Source organism: Felis catus, chromosome B2 (genome assembly GCF_018350175.1).
Source record: "Felis catus isolate Fca126 chromosome B2, F.catus_Fca126_mat1.0, whole genome shotgun sequence".
NCBI classification, from domain to species: Eukaryota; Metazoa; Chordata; class Mammalia; order Carnivora; family Felidae; genus Felis; species Felis catus.
Genome location: NC_058372.1, coordinates 10,698,422 through 10,713,505, shown reverse-complemented (window position 1 = coordinate 10,713,505; position 15,084 = coordinate 10,698,422).

The following is a 15,084-nucleotide window of genomic DNA, read 5'->3' as shown; positions in this document are numbered from 1 at the left end:
GCTTGCTATTTTGTGTTGATTTTTTTTTAAGTAAACAAGAGGTCTGATTCTTGGAACAAGAAACACCATTTTAGAGCCAAGTAGGCTAATATCATTAAACACACACAATTAGCCAAGGTGCTGAGGAGGAATAATTTATAAATTATGAAATTACCAGGGAGTAATTTTATGAAGAGAGATTTTATTTATAGCAATTTTATTATGCTATTGGCATATGTCAACATACATTTACATGCATAGACGTGACTATTTTTATTCTCAAATGCTTACTCATATCGCAGGGAAGGGCCTTTGGAGATCATTCAGTTCATCTCACTTTACAGATGAGGAAACTAAAGCCCCGCGAGCTGAGCCTACTTGCTCAGGGTCAGAGCCATGTGTCCTGGCCATGTGCAAAATCCAATCTTCAGACTTCTAAGCTTTTCCTGTTACGTCCCAGAGTTATGTATTTGTTTTGCCTGTCATTGTCCCAACCTTATTTTAGAAAAAATTCTATAGGAAAACTTAATGGTAAATACTATCATGACTCTGATGATATTCTTATCAATGTCCCAGGATTCTCTTCATCACTTGTTAACATTTTGCCACACTGGTTTCTCTCCCTGGGTCTTTCTGTCTCCATCTTCCTTTACATGCATATGTATATATATATTTTTTGCACTTTCTTTTTCCCCTTATCTAAGTTATTCAAAAGGAAGTTGCAGACATCACTCTTAAATAGCTCAGGATGTGTCTTCTAAGAACCAAGGCATTCTCTTACATAAGCACAATGAATTATTCCAGTGTAACATTGATACAGTATTATTAGATAAGATTGTTGAAATTCAGATTTATTGTTGATATTCAGATATTCTCCCTGCAATATTTGGTTTTTATTATTTTATTATTTTTTAAGTTTATTTATTTTGAAAGAGGCAGAGACAGTGCATGAGCAGGGGAGGGGCAGTGAGAGAGGGAAAGAGAGAATCCTAAGGAGGCTCCACCCAGTCAGGGCACAGCCCAACATGGGGCTCGAACTCACAAAACTGAGTTAATGATCTCAAGGTTGGATGCTTAACCAACTGAGCCACCCAAACACCCCCCATTTTTTTTTAACTTTATTTACTTTGAGAGTGAGAGAGCATGTGTGTGCAACTGGGGGAGGGGCAGAGAGGGAGAGAGAGAGAGAGAGAGAGAGAGAGAGAGAGAGAGAGAGAGAAAGAGAAAATCCTAAGCAGGCACCATGCTGCAAACACAGAGCCTGATGCAGAGCTAGAACTCATGAACTGAGTCACCCAGTTTTTCTTTTCTAATCTATGACCAGAGTAAGAAGTGCACTTTGTCTTTAGTTGTCATGTCCTTTTGGTTTCTTTTCATCTGGAATGGTTCCTCCATCGGTGTTTTAGGTTCTTTTATAATACTGACAGTTTTGAAGAATCAAGTTCAATTGGTTGGTTGAATTTTGATTTGTCTGATTGTTTTCCCATGCTTAACTTCAAGGTAAGCAGTTTTAAGGCAAAAAAACTTCATAGGTAATATTATGACTTCCCATTACATTGCATCAACAGGCACATGTTACATTGCCCTATTATTGTGGAGGCTAACATTGACATTTCTTTTTAATACACTAACATGGACAAAGACATTTAAAGGCCATGAAAAACACCATGAGAAGAAAATCCTCACACCCTGAGAATCCTATATGTTTGTGATAGAAAAAGTCACACAGTCAAAATAGACTTAGAAGCCAAGTTTGGATCATTCACAGCAGTATGTGTTGGTTCTGGGGCCTTTTGATCTGGTGATTGTGTTCATAGGTACTGATTTATCCAACTTTCTCTGCATTAGGAGCAGTTTTATAATAGTGAAATTCTATTTCAGCAGATTAACTCTGGCATTAGCAAAATAGTTGGTTAGAAGTTACTGTTATCCAGAGTGGGAAGCAGAAGGGAACCTGGGGGCTGGGTTCTATAGGAGAGGGATCATGGAGCATCAGGCAGCATTGGAAGAGAGAAGGCACCAGAAGTACTGACATTGGCTCACATGATTCACAGGCTTAACGCCCATCTTTTATTTTATTCCTCTTATCAAAAAACATGTCAATATGTTGAGTCACTTCTCATTCCATTATTGAGAGGTGAAATCGTTTTTCTTGAACATGTGAATGATAGATTTTGGCTACTTCTCCCATGCCCAGTTTGGAGCCTTTAAGGAATAACAGGGAATTTCCCTGTTTTCCTTTCCTGGACTCCTTCACCTTATCTTCTCTATGTTTTGCTCCTTCATTTATTCTCCTGACCTCACTGCTCGTCAATTCTTCTGTCTCTAGCCCATTGGTCAGTTCAATGCAAATCTAGTCTCTTCTGTCCTTGAACCTCATATTACTGTGATGAGTTTTCCCTCTGGCAATTCTTAGGAGATACCTTCTTCATTAACTTGATCTTCTCTTCTCATATACATCTGCCTTATATACTCCTTATCCTAACTCTACATATAGGATCTGGAAAATTGCCTTTGTTTCTAAAAGTGTAGCATCTGGCCTTAAGCTTTTCTCATTGTCAATTTTGGGTTTATCAAAAAACATCAGATGGATGTCTAATCTGTTTATGATCATGTTTAAGATCAGTTTAATTTTAGTTTCTCTCCTCTTTCTGTATAAATTTTTCTCTTCACTTCATACTATGCATTTCAAAATATTGAACAACTCCTGTCATTTTATAACTGGGGGTACGGTAAGGCTCAAATCAGAATGGCTTTGCTTAACCCTGCTAAGTGTAGGATGTTATTAGTTCTGAGAGCATGGTTTCATAAAAGAAATGCAAAGTGTTAAGTGTGTGTTGAGGGCACTCATGTGGATTCTGTGTTCAGGACTTACAGGGTACATTCGGAAGTGAAGAGGTCGACTGCTTTATATCCGGCAACTTATCTTCCCCTTCTATGTTCCAACCTCAACTACATTGATCAGACTTTCATGCCAAAGTCTCTTCTGTTAGCTGTGATTTATCCACTAATTCGTAACTGAAAATCTTGAGGGTTAACCTTCTGCGGATTAGTTACAATGCTTTTAAGTATGGCTAGAAACAACCAATAGCAGAGCATGATTGGGAAGGTGTTTTTTGGGGGGTGGTGGTGAACCAAAGGAGGGCTTTTCTTGGATCTGACAGATCATGCTTGATTTCACTGATGCTCTTTTTCCCCTCTATGATTCTGAAAATGTAATCATTTTCATGATTTTTCTGGATTACTTGAATGGCTATTACAAAAATATGCCCAGGTTCTGTTGGTTTTGAAGAAAACAGAATGTCTCAGTTTCAAAAATAAAACCTATTGATATTTTTTCCCTTGTAAAAATTATTCAATCTATAATTTCACATGTAGTGTGTCATGACCATATTCGTTTTAATGTATTTTCTTAGACTTTATTTTTTTTAGTGAAGAGTTTTGCTGACTTGTATTATGTAGTTATGTAGAATATACACACTTTCTCTTTTTAAGCCAAAAACTATAAGAATTTCTGTTACAACAAATTCATAGTGATCATTTTAATGGCTACACGGTATCCTATTATGATGAGCCATAATTTATTTCATTTCCTTGTTGCTGCTTATATAGTATATATCCTTAAGTGTGAATAGATACACAATAAGATCTTTGTAGCTAAAGATTTTCTTGCATTTCAACATATTTCCTTGGGATGTTGTGAATATTGATACATAGCTTTGCAAAAGAGTAGTGTATTATATTTCCATTATCAATATATGTAATCACATAATATATGTAGATGTGAAGATATAGGTGATACTTTCACTACCAATGTTGTATTTTTTAAAAAGACTGGTGGAGTACCTGGGTAGCTTATTCAGTTAAGCGTCCAACTCTTGATTTCAGCTCAGGTCATGATCTCACAGTTCATGGGATCGAGCCCCACACTGGGCTCTGCACTGACAATATGGACCCTCCTTGCGATTCTCTCTCTCCCACTCTCTCTGCCCCTCCTCTGTTGCACATGCGTGCGCGCACACACACACACTCTCAAAATAAATAAACTTAAAAAATTTTTAAAAGGCTGTAAATTTTATAGGCCAAGCTTAAAAATATTTTCTTGTATTTACTGCCATACTAGGAAGGTACAACCTTTTCCATGTTTTGCGATCCAGATGTATTTCCTCTTTCATGAATCATCTGTTTATGTCCTTTGCTCATTTATCTTTTGGAGTTTTGATGGCTCAAATATCAGATTTTATGTGCTTTTTAATAGAACAAAGATAAAAGTCACTTGGCTCTTTAATCTGTTACAGTATTTTTTTTTCCCCTGGTTATTTACTTTTCACTTAACCCAGTTTTATTTCTGTCTTCTCTATCAAGGAGAAACACATTTAAACTGTAAAGAGCGAAAGTAACATGAGTAACAGGGAACTGAAGCTCAAGACAGTGAGAAGCCATTTGCTTCTTCAAATGAGTGAAGTTATTCATTCTTTTGATGAATTCTTAAGGTAATGAAAGAATTTTGGAGATGCAATCATGGACACAATATTACTCCTTGTTGAGGAAGATGGTATTTCTAAAATTGAGCAAAAATTCAGATCTAAGTTCACTATGCTAGTATTTCGATGACACCTTGGCAAAATTCTAAATGAACTCTCTTGAGAATTCTTCACAAAAGAAAATGGTGACCAGTTAGAATGAGTCCATAAACAGTAATTCATGTCAAAGTAACTATTTCTGCATGGGTTGTTAGATGGAAAGATAGAATTCTGTGAACATTGACTATTCTATTTCTGCAGGGCATTCTGTGGAAATTTTTATAATGTTCTCGAGGGCGAGATAGAGAAGCGTGGCCTGGATGATAATCCTGGATTAACAACTGGTTAATTAGGTGGATTAACAACTGGTTAACGAGCTCACGCAATAGGATACTGATTGATGGGAGCTTCAAGTTGTGTTCAACAGGGCTCCAGTATAAGCTGTAGCTTAACAAACATTTTTCTAATTACTAGGGTGGAGAGATCAAAGCCTTCTTACCAAAGGTGCATAGATCCCAAACTGGGAACCTTAATGAATATGCTAGAGGAAGGAATCTTTCTGAAAAATCTCAGTTGATGGAAATCATGGTAGTAGACATACATGTAAAGTATAATGAGCTCAGTTTAAAACAATGAATGGAGCAAATATGAGATGAGGAGTCTTCCTGAAAGAGAAGGAATTGAGCATCTCCACTGTCTGAAACTTCCGAATGAGAAAAAAGCATGATATCCTTATTTGCCCTCTCCAGAGAAAACAGAACCAATGGGACACAGCACACAAACATGTACACACATGCATTAATGCAGGGTGGGGGGTGCTGGCAAGTCTGAAACCAGGCTGGCTAGGAATTCTGGCAGGAGTCAGTGTTGCGGTCTTGAGTCTGAGGGCGGTCTGGAGTCAGAATTACTGTCTTTTAAGGCAGTCAGCTGTGATTGGATGAGACTCATTCACATTATGGGGGGTAATCTGCTTTACTCAGAGTCTACCCTTCACAGCACTGTCTAGATTGGTGTTTGACCAAACAACTGGGTACCATAGCCTAGACAAATTGACAGAAAATTACCCATCACAAAGCTACTCATAGAATACCGAGCTGAAGTGATAGACTTGTCATATCCAGATCAGTAATGGTCAACATTTACTCTGCACTGCTTGGAGCATGTTTAATAATTTGGGTTTAGTTCTGGGTAACAGTTTTATGAAGCTTATTTCCACTGGAACAAATCACGTGGAGAGTTCGTTGAGATGATAAAAAGCTATAAAGACCATTTTAAGAATATCTGGGGGAGCTCTGATGTTCTTTAGGAAAAATAAGACCCAGAAATCACTGTTGGTCAGCACTCTTGCTTGGAAATGACTCACACCAACCTACACAGCAGGGAAAATGGACTGACTTACGTAACTGAAAAGCCAGGAGGTGTCCTGGCCTAAAGTTCAACTGACATCCAGATTGCAGACCACATCATCAGATCTCTTTCCTCCCTCTCGGCTCTGGTTTATTTGGCTTCATTCTGAGGCAAAAATCTCTCCATGAGGTGGAGCCTGAAACTTTGAGTGTGCATCGTTCTAAGAGTAACAATCCATAGCAAAAAGCTTCCCTTTCTCAAATGTTCTGTAAAAATTGTGCAGTTATGTCTCATTGATATAGCCTTTGTCAAATGCCTGCTCAGAAACTAAGCAGGAATGGGGGCAGGAATTTGTATGTGTTTATTGGCAGGTCTGGGTCACGTACGCATTCCAGGAGTGTGTACCTCCAATCCCCACAAACAACCACGTGAATTAAGAGCGTGAGGAAGGTATGGCACAAAAAGAAAATTAGATGCTGTTACCAGAAGAAGGGGGAGATGGGTACTGGCTAGCAAAAAAGGGATGTTCTTCATTAGAAAGGTCTTGATGACTATTTTTCAAACATTCATAGGCTGTGATGTCTGAGAAGGGAAAAGCTGCTGTCAGTAGGCAGAAATGAAGAGGAAACAGATTTTTATCTGTACATGAGGTGTCCTGTCCTTCTAGAGTGCCAGTACTGTGTCTATTGTAAAGTAACCTGTGCCCTGTCCCTAGAAGAATTTATGGAGAAATTTATATATCTTCTAGAGACAATTCCTGTTTTGTTTAAAATAGTTTCTTAGCTATACCAGACAGTTCCTTCTGTCCTATGATTCTATTATTCTGTTCTCTGCATACATATGTGTGCCAGTGTGTGCACATGATCTTGTCATTATTGGATCCACCAAGAGGGAAATTTAACCCAATTGCCCGATAAGGGCATTATTTCATGTCAGTTGTTTTTGAGTTGTTACTTCTGTGCCTGTGAATGGATTCCACGTTTCTATTTCTTGTTAAGATAGCATCACCCAAGACGTAAGTGGCTACCCATGTAGCATAGAGGATATGACGCTGATTAGGAGCAAGGGAATCGAAAGACATAGGAGCGGGGGTCCCTTTATCCTTGTATACAGGTCACTTCCGCAAACAGAATATCCAATTTCCACTTTATATTTCAGTTCTAGCACCAAACGCTGAGAGAATGTAGCCTGTAAGAAAGAAATAACACTAAAGGGAAGCCCTCAAAGATAATTCCATCATCCATAACACCAGGCGCTTCCTGGCATTATGACTAATAAAACTCAGCTAAAAACATGTTCTAAATATTTTTATGTGCAAAAAATAGAAAATTGTAATAAAATAATGGCTGTTATTTCAAACCATGACTATAAAATGCCCCTGGGACAGAAATGCCTAATTATGAAATAAAACAACTTTTGTATCCCTCAGGCAATGTTTTCAAACTAGTGCTCTCTCTAAAGTAGTCTCTATAATTAGTGCAATTCCCCCAGAAGAAATGAAAAGTGTAGGGGAATTCGTTTAGGGCTGTAGCTCAGGGCCATGTCTTGGATCCGGACCAAAAGGACTATTAAAATGTTACTGTGAAGTAAGATTATCAGCATCGTGGGTCCGAGGAGTGCTTCTATGCAGAATTACTTGATGCTGTCTTTGAGTCAATACATTCGTATATCTGCTTTTCAGCAGGTTGTTGAGAGTGATGAATTCTAGGAGGATTTGGATGACCCTTAATGAAAGTTGATTCCCAGCAATGGCTAAGCTGTGCCATTTCTTTAAGCCTTAGCTTTCCCACCTCTGACACGGGGGTAAAATGACTTCACCTACCTAGAAACCTGAAGGCTTGAAACAAACCTGATGGGTAAAGAGTAGAGGAAAAACATGGAGATTTCTCTTAGGCTTCCCCTTAAAGTGCTACAGTACTTGGTGGGGAAACTATTCCAGAATTTTAAAGATCAGTATTAAGTGCTTTGCATTTTGCTACCTAGAATTTATTCCTACCATTTCTAAAGACATTTATTTAGAATTGTGCATGATTTGTTAGGAAATGCACCATTCTTTCTATTTTAAAGGCAAGCAGTGTAGTATAGCATTTTAAAAATGAGTTGGATGCCCTCTAGCTTTCAGAGATCATCGCTATTTTCTCAAGTTTGTGTGGGTTTCCTTTTGTTAATGTTGGGTCTGTAGCTGTGGCCTCCTCATCTTGATTTGTTCACAGAGAGGGGAATTGAATGCAATCTACATCAGTCAATGTCCTCACCAGACATTGGTACCTTGGAAAAAATTTAATAAGGGGACTATTTACAATAGTGTGTTCACATTGTAGGGAAACCACCAGGTACGATCCAGAATGACTGAGGAAAGGACGTGTTCTCAGAAGTCTGAAAGAGGAAGGTATATGGAGAAGGCTGCTTGATAGGAACTGTGGCCCTTAGTCTGGGGAGAGTCCTCCTGTGATGACAGTACAGAGAAGATTCTGGGTGACTGACCACCTGATTCTACCTTTTCCTCTTACTTCCTGTCTGTTGGGTCCTCTTCACTGGAGAATCCAATAAGCTTCCTGATGGAGTCTACACTGATTTTGGTCTATCTCCACTTTCCGGTCTCTCTAATGGGTTCTCCCCCGAGAACGTAGCTGGCAGACAGCTTGCTGCTGATGGAGGCGTGCACACAGGTTGGCCTCCAGGGTACAGAGTGGAGGAGTGCACGGTCCATGTGGTTGGGCTAATGGAAGAGTCCCAATGCAGTCTACAGGAGCATCCGTTTTCAAGAGCTGAAATGAGTTCATAGGCTGCTACCATATTTAACTAGCTTTGAAACAGAATCTCAGAGGCAGATGTGGGAAGGTTTCATTGTCGTCTTGCAGAATAAGATACATCCAGGCCTCTGATCAAGGGTCTGTAGCCTGAGAGCTGGTGGAGCCAAGACTTGCTGCACAAGCCCTCTGCGTGACCCAGCCTTGAGTGTCCTGCTTGTGTGTGTCTGGTGGTTTGTCTCATCTTTGGCAACACAAAAGCAATTTGTCTGGATTTAGAAACATTAAATATTGGAAGGCTTTGAAAAACACTTGTCTTAGGACCATTAGACAGGTTTTAAAAGGCTGGAAATGATAAGGGAACATTGGAAGACTCAGGCCACTGAAGGTGACAGACAGTTCAGACGAAGAGAAGATTTTAAAGATCATCTGCGGCAAAAAGCAGGGTCCAGGGAGGTTTTCCTTGTCTTTTTGTTTTTTCTCAGTAAATGCAATGAAAACAAAACACTTTTAAGTAGTTAACACTGAGTCCAGAAAACTAAACACCTTATTGTTTTTTCTCTCTCAGATTAGGCAATTAGTTTCTGTTTTGTTTGTCTTTTTTCTGCTAGGGTTTTCTCTACTTCCTGAATATTGGCTTTACTTAGAAAGGCTAAATGGTTTCTTAATCATTTTATAATTATTATTTGATTATACTATCTTAAAAATTAATATATCAATATATTATCAAACATAGTTTTGTAAGAAACCTGATCTTACAGGTTTCTTCAAATAAAATAATGAAGAAGATGATATATATTCCATTCTGGAATATATATAATATATATATTATATATTAATAATGAATGAAGATTTTAAGTGATCTCCTTAAACACAAAGATATGCCCATTTTTATTTCTTCTCAAGTTTCCATCCCTTCTCTTTCATTTACCCTAAAGCTCAAATCTAGGAAAAATGGTTTTGATTGACTCCATGGTTTCCAAGTTGTCATAATTTATGCTTGGACCACAGATCTATTTTGAAAATAAAGTATTCTGAGTCTTGAGTAGAGACTGGATTCTTAGTAGCCAAAGGAACCACTAGTCTCTCAACACAGCTACGGGTAGGGCATGGGGAGAGCCCCTCGGGGAGATGGTCATCTTTCGAAATCAGCATCTTGCACGGTGAACGAAGTAAATGGGTACTGTTTGGATGGCAGACCAGATCTGCAGGCAGACACTAGACACGTGTTTGTGTGATGCACTGTTTGAGGCAGGAGCACCGTAGAACTGCTCCTGGTTCTAGGATGCTTTCCAGTAAGACAAAATAGGATTTGGTCTACCCCGTTGGGCGTTCAGTCAGGCTGTGATGGTGATGGAAACTTTGTGGCTGCCCTGTTGTTCATTCGCAGAGATCAGTACCGGGATTGCTGTCCAGCTTTTGAGCTGTGGAACTGCTTCTGATTTTGTCATGGCCAAGAAGTTATAAGAATCAGAAAGAAATCTAATTGGAAGTTAGTGGTAGCCGAATAAAGACTGACAAACCCTTAAGGAGAATTGAGATAAATCTTTCTCCTCATCTGTTTATTTCTAAGAGCCGCAGAGGAAAGAAGTTTATCGATAGAGTGTAATTGGTCTTACAAAAGCTATCAGTACAGTAAAAACCAAATTGTAGAAGAGAAGTGAATTCATTTCACTAAGTAAGCGTCTCCTCTTGCTTAACTACCCCAAAACACACACACACACACACACACACACACACACACACACACACACACACACACACACCACTAAGAAAATGTGAAGTCAAATTTGTGTGGAATTTACATTCCTAATGAGACAAGTTGAGTTTTTTTAAAAAGCTCTTTCTGTGTAATGCAGTGATGTAGGAATCATTGGAAGGCAATTTTTTCCTGGTCTCTTCTACTTTTTTGATGGGGGTTGAGGAGTAGAAGGAAAAAAATCAGGATGACTTTGTGGATTTTTGTGGGCTTTCACTGGATTAAAACCATCTTTAATGTTATTTATTTTGAGAGAGTGAAGGGAGAGAGCGCATAAGCATGAGCAGAGGAGGGACAGAGAGAAAGAGTCTGACGCAAGCTCTAGGCTCTTAGCACAGAGTCTGATGTGGGGCTCAAACCCACAAACCTTGAGATCATGACCTGAGCTGATTTTGGATATTCAACCGACTGAGCTACCCAGGATCCCTTCATTGGATTAAAAAAAAAATAATTCACACCTGAAGGCAAACTCTAGCTCTATGAAATTGATGCGTCTTTAAAGTTAAAAACGAGAGTTATTAAGTGTGCCCCTATCTAATTTTGAGACAGGATCTGAGTGAGCAGGGAATGAACAGATGGGATGGATGCAAGAGACAGAAGACTGGCTGCATATTCTGATGGAGACCAGTCACTGATGGGTCCAGGATTTTTGTGTTTGTGGTTTCCCTGCAAGAATCATATTAACATTAATGGAGTAAGGATGTTTGAGGGGAAACTGACTTTTAGAGGGTAGAGGTGAAGTGGGGGGGGGATATATAGTAGAATTACATTTGTGGATACAACTTTTCCAACATCTAGCTTTCCATAGTGACATTGCAGTCGTCATTTGGAATGGAGAAGGTGACTCCCTCCTTGTGCCGTTCGGAAGGTTAAGCAAGACAGCTTGTGTAAAAAGCTTAGGGATGACTATTACCATTATTGTCATCATCACGAAAACATTAAGCAGGTCTTTGAACAATTCCTATATGCCACGTACTGTAGTAAGATTTTTTCCCCCCATATATTAACTAATTCCATTCTCTGTGGCTCTGTGAGGCAGCTAGTGATATTATCTCATTTTCCAGAGGAGGACACTGAAGTGTAGCAAGAGGGAAAGCAACTTGCTTGGGGTTCCCGTAAGTGACAGATCGCAGACTCTGCGTGCGTCGCTAGGGCTGCACGATTCAGCCGCTCAGCCGCTCATCACTCTCTTCTGTAGACTCCAGGGGCAGAACTTGAACCGATCACTCTACAAGACTGGAGAACAGTGGCAGATTTGCAGTCACTGAGTAGCCCTAGTCAACAGCCCACGTTCATGCCTCAGTCTGTGAGTCTCCAGAAATTGAGGAAGCTCAAAGGCCTGAGAAAGGTCCCTGGGAATAAAGGAAAACACTTTAACATTTTGTTATGTAAATTATAAAGCCACACGGTCAATTTAAAAAAATCCGTGAACGAAGAGATTCATAGGTAACCATGATTTTACCTTTCTTGATCCTGGTTTATTTCACAAATATTTTTTGAGCAGTCCCTTTGCCTAGCATCATGGGACATTCAATGGAGAAGAACATTCCTCCTCTTAGCAAGCTTACTGTGCCGTGGGAGACACAGGTAAGCCCAAGGAACATATGAGCAGTGTCAACCAACCTAGTCATAGGGCCACATGTCATGCTTTTTGGGAGAAGCAACACAAATACATAATGGAAAACAAAACGAGGTTAGCACTGGTGAAAAGGAGCAGGAGGATTGGAAATGTGGGAGAAAACAGGCTGTGCCTGTGGGCTGCAAGTAGTTCAGTGGCGGAAGGACACGGTCTGCTGGGGGTGAGCATTATGGTGAGATAAAGCTGGAGAGATGAGCCATCGTCAGCTATCCCGGGGTCTTCTAGGTCAGGGTGTGGTAGAAATTAAGGGCAGTGGAAATTATCAGTGTGATTTAAGCTGAGATGTGCAATGGTCCAGCAGCATGCTTCCAACAGATCTGGAGCCTAAGATCTGCTAGGCTAGTACTCATCTTTATTTATTTATTTTTATTTTGAGAGAGAGTGAGTGTGAGTGAGTGAGCATGAACAGGGAAGGGGCAGAGAAAAGAATCACAAGCAGGCTCCACGCTGTCAGCATAAAGCCCGATGTGGGGCTTGATCTCATGAAGCATGGGATCAGACACTTAACTAAGTCACCCAGGCACCCCTGTGGGCTGGTATTGATCTTGAAGGGCCTTTGAGGAGTCTATTTGTATTTATGCCAAATTTATATTGAGAACCACTGCATCTATGAAGAGCCTGTAAATTGTATGAAGGAAAGATAAACTTGCCCCTGAACTTTAGCACGTAGCATGGCCGTCTTTTATTTTGGTGTAGACTTGTGGACAGTTATGTACAGTCAGATTGTTTCCTTGCAAGACCCCCAGTTATTTGGGGAGGAAGCTGAACTAGATTTCTGGTCTCACCTGTGCTCCATGAACCTGAGACAAATCAGTTAACCACCTGAGGTCTTTTTAAATTTTATCTGTAACATGAGAAAATTGAGGACATCTTCATCAAAGTTTTCTCTAAGCATTACGATTCCCGTTGTGATTTGAAACTTCAGACGTTCCAGAGGTGTGAAAAGTGAAACATTTTTACAATGTACTATTCTTTTTGTTATGAATTTCTCTCCCTGGGAGCATAAGATATGCTGGGCTAGTGCCAATCTTTTGAAGGGCCTTTGTGGAGTATATTTTTATTTATACCAAATTGATATTGAGCTGTCCCGGGTGAATTCAGGGGTGGTCCTTATTGAAGAAAGGGGCTGAAATGACCATGGGATTTGATTCAACATCCCTCAAGCTAAAGGGATTTGGAGACCACCTTATCCATTCCCAGTAGGTACAGATGAGGACACTGAGGCACTCTCATTATGCGATGTGTCCAAATTCCAGAAGTGCGTCAGTAGCAGAGTGAAGTCCAGGGTCCCAGGGGCTTCAGACCCCAACCCAGTCCTCTTTCTTCTCTATTGGGGGTCACTTCCCTCACCTCTGCCTGGGTGACATTGGGTGACATTTTAGGCAATAAACTGGAAAGAATGTTGGATTTTTGGCAGATTTCGGATGTTCTGAAGGAGAAGTGGCTATCACTGCCACTTAGGACTGGTGTATGTTTTCCTGGCTTCAAATAGCCTATACATAAAATATATAATTTTATATAATTTGCTCCATTATTCAGTTATGATCCCCCCCCCTTTTTTTGCTAATGGTTTCCTCTCTAGTTTCTTTAACAGGAAGATTCTTTTTTTCCTCCTTTCTCCACCCCTGTTCTCTTACATCAGCAAGTAAATGATCTTCCTCTTAGTTCAGGAAGCTGGCAGCCTCCAATCTGCAGCCCTTAGATAGCCAGCTAATTAAGGGGAAAGCAGGTGTGGACGGGTCTATTCAGCCTGTAAATAAGTGCCAAAAATTAAAGTTATTGGTCTGTGAGTGCTAGCAGGTGGAAGCTGTTTTATACCTTTAATAGAGGAGGGGAGAAGGGGGTGTTGGAAGGCCTTAAGGGCAGGAAAGAAAAAAAAATGACTTTTTTTTTATGACTAAAAGCTCTTCAAAAGAGAATGTGTCTATTTCTGAATCATTGTCTTGTTTGGGATTAATCCTAAAAACATATAATTGCCTGCCCTAAGGGTCTAATGTTCCCTGAGCAGGGCTTCATGAACTGTATGGCCTGGGCAGAAATAATTCATGGTCTCAAGCTGATACTTAGCGGCGTAACTCATGACTGACTGCAGACATGCGTGCCTGTGCTCTTTTGTGATTTCTCTTCTCTCTTTCTTACATATGCTCAAACGCCCAGAGCTCCCCCTCTGCAAAACCCCTCTCTCCAATGCTGAGGAAAAAAATATCTATTGTTGCACAATTTAATGCATTACTTAACGAAGCAATTTGGAAATAAAATTTGTGAAGAAATGAGTGCCTGGGAGCATATAGCTTCCTTTGTCATTTTCTTTCTTTCTTTCTTTCTTTCTTTCTTTCTTTCTTTCTTTCTTTCTTTCTTTCTTTCTTTCTTTCTTTCTTTCTTTCTCTTTCCTGATTTTTTTTTTACCCCCTTTCTTCTTCCCTCATTTGTGTTTAATAATTTATTTTAGCATTTCTTAACTGGAGGACATTTTTCAGTAGGGTGTTTTGGCAGAAGACCACAAAAGCATCAGATACTATGTATTCAAAATACATTAGCACACGGCTGAAATGCTAACCCGTACAAGAGAATAATTACAGTGTATCTTCATTGGAATTGTACACATGGCTTTGTGATCACGCTCATTAATTTAGATCCAAATGAAGCAAAATTATTCTGCATGGCTGCTGAGTTAATTTATGCGATATAAGTAAAGAAAAGTTAAATAAAGTGTGATGGAAAATGAGATTGCAGCCAGGCAATTAGGTCCAGAAGGAGAGGCTCCACAGTCCCCCCAGGCTCGCTGGCCCCTCTTGTCTGCAAAGATGATCCATGTTGTGGCAAAACTTTGTTCATTTAAAGACTGTATCTTGGAATGTCTTGATGGAAGTTGTGAAGCATCTTCTTTACAGTTAATTTTTTTGGTTGGGGGCGGGGAGAATAATTCACCGGTATGAGAGGTGAGTTGCTTGAAACTCTTCAAATATCCAGGTAAAAGAACACAAATATTTCTATTAATGTGGCCTGAGCTCCTGGCAGAGTGAAAACAATGCTGTGCTCTAATGGGTGGTATTTTTTTGTTTTTTGCTTTGTTTTGTTTTGTTTTTT